Below are 2,809 nucleotides of genomic sequence, written 5' to 3'. Positions count from 1 at the left end.
ACTTTGTTTTTCATACTTTGAACATATTGTCAGGAGTGACCATTCAATGAAAAAAGATATGTTTGGTAAAGTAGAGGGTCGGAGAAAAAGAGGAAGACCCTCAACAAAATGGATTGGCACAGTGGTAGCATCAATGGGCTCAAACCTAGCAAGGATTGTGAGGTTGGCCCAGGATTTGGCAATGTTTCATTCTATTTTGTATAGTGTTGCTGTGAGTTGGTACCAACTTGATGGCACCTAACAACAACAATTTCTGCTATTCACATAGCCTTCTTATTTAAAAAATCTTATTATGTTTCTCCTTGCTCAAATCTATATCCTTGTTTTCTGCAGTTTATCTCACTTCTGCTCATAGGAAACTTATAATAAAAGAATTAAACATTATGTACAAGAGCATTCTGTGATTTCTCACTTTTCCAATGGCACCTTGAAAAAACAAAGCTTATCTATTCAGAGTCCTGAAAAGGTACCCTGGTCACAGTCTTCTCTTGCTAAGATTAAGATATCCAAAAGGGTCATTCTTCCAAGAATGTGTATTTGTTACACTGACATTAAGTTAATTACATGTGGAATGACCAGTTCGTATAAGCCAATGGTTCTCAATCAGGTGAGATTTTGCCTCCTTCTCCCTCCAGGACACTTGGCAATATCTAGAGACATTTTTAATTGTCAAGACTTTGAGACAGGGTGCTATGTCATTTACTGAATAGAGGTCAGAAATGACTCTAATATCTCATTGTTGTTATTGTCAAGGACCATCGAGTTGGTTTGGACTCAAAGAGACTCCGTATGGGTTTCTGAGGAGTTGCTGGTGGATTTGAAATGCAGACCTCATGATTCAAACAGACCTTGCAGTCCAATGCATTATCCCTCAGCGCCACACCAGCAGAGCACAGAAAAACTCCTTCCCACAACAAATAATTGTTCAGTCCCAAATGCCAATAGTGTTGATGCTGAAAAAATCAAATGCAAACTAAGAGTCTGGGGTTCCTGTGGAGATAGTTTTGTGTGTGAATTCAGCCCAGGTCTTTATAACTAGGCTTCTGTATAATAAATTCAAAGTCAAGCTAGGACAAAGTTTACTATCAATGCAAATAAAGTCAAGTTCAAATTGAACATGAAGTTTAAAAATAGATCAGAAGAAATGTAACATGAAACTCCAAGAGTGAATATAGGATTGGGAAAGACAGAAACAAGACAAAAATTTAATATTGGTTTACATTGCATATATGAATCTCATGCCTTTATTTTCAAAGCCATCTCTTAGGAGATCTTCCCTCTTATATCTTGATTTTAACTTCTCCAGTTGAGTCTTAGGAGCCCTTGTCATGCAGTGGTTAAGTGCTCAGCTAACAGGAGGGTCAGAAGTTCAAATCTGACACATACTCCATGAAAGAAAGATATGCAGTGTGCTTCCACGAAGTTTTACAGCGTTGGAAACCCTATGGAAAAGTTCTATGTTGTCCTATAGAGTCACTATGAGTCAGAATCTCAGCTCAATGGAAATTGGTTTGTTTTTCTTATTTGGAATGACTCTTGGGATTAATCTCAATAAATGGAACAATATTCCAACAACTTATCTTTCCATCATGTACAATACTCTTGAGCCCTAAACAATATTAGGATCAACACTAAACTGCAAACCTCAAGGTTGACAGTTCAAACCCACCAGTAGCTCCGTGGAAACCCTGGACTAGGTCACTATGAGTCGGAAGTGGATCCACTGCACTTAACACACGCAGAAAATAGTGTATCATTTGAATTTTTCACAGAAAGAAAGATTGTTGTTGTTAAGTGTCACTGAGTCAGTTCTGACCCATAGCAACCCTGTATAGGGTTTCCAAGAAATAACTGGTGAGCTTGAACCACCGACCTTGTGGTTCAAACTGACTTTGCAATATAGCACATTAACCCACAGTGAACAAAGATACCAGTTATTAAATATGGCGCCATTTACCCATTTTCCTGTTTGATTTTTTTGTCATCGTCATTCTAATCCAGTTATCAGATCTGCATTTGTAGCACATTGAAAAATTATTAAGAGAAAATCAATTTCATAATTTTACTTTGCTACAGCCCACTGAGTCCCTCTTGTTTTTAGGTTCTGAGGAACACAGTGACAAATATTCAACCCTTGGTTCTGCTGGAAAATAGGCATGTGATCTTGAAAAAGTATCTTAATTTCTCTGGCTCTGTTTTATTATTATTATTTTTATTATTTTAAAGATGTGGAATCAATTTTCTTTAAAATACTTTTTGGTTCTAAATTAATAGATATTCAGTTTGGAAACATATTCCACCAGGAATTTCCTGGAGGACCAATTAGTGATTGAACTCTCATTCAGCATTTCTAGTAATTATTTATTATGTATTTTTTAATTTGGTGAAAATATACATAGACAGAGATATGCACCATTTTCAACTATTTATACTTGTATAATTCAATGTCATTGATTATATTCAAGTTGCACTACCAACCTTGCTATCATTTTCTAGTTATTCCATCACCATTGTCTTAAACTCATCATTTCTAAGCTTCCCTTGAAACCATTTCATTTGCTGTTGAATTGCCTTTGGCAATTCGTCTAATAAAAAATATTTTTTAATAGAGCATACCACTCATACTTTATTAACTGAGATAAACTATATATTTTTCTGTTTTTATTATTCAAAACAAACTGTTGTTGTTGTTGTTGTTGTCAGGTGCCATCGAATCGGAACCGACTCATAGCGACCCCATGCACAGCAGAACGAAACAATGCTCGATCCTGGGCCAACCTCACCACCGCTGCCACCCCCGAGTCCATCA

The sequence above is a fragment of the Chrysochloris asiatica genome, unplaced genomic scaffold (assembly GCF_000296735.1).
Source record: "Chrysochloris asiatica unplaced genomic scaffold, ChrAsi1.0 scaffold00328, whole genome shotgun sequence".
NCBI lineage: Eukaryota > Metazoa > Chordata > Mammalia > Afrosoricida > Chrysochloridae > Chrysochloris > Chrysochloris asiatica.
This window is presented reverse-complemented; position numbering follows the sequence as displayed.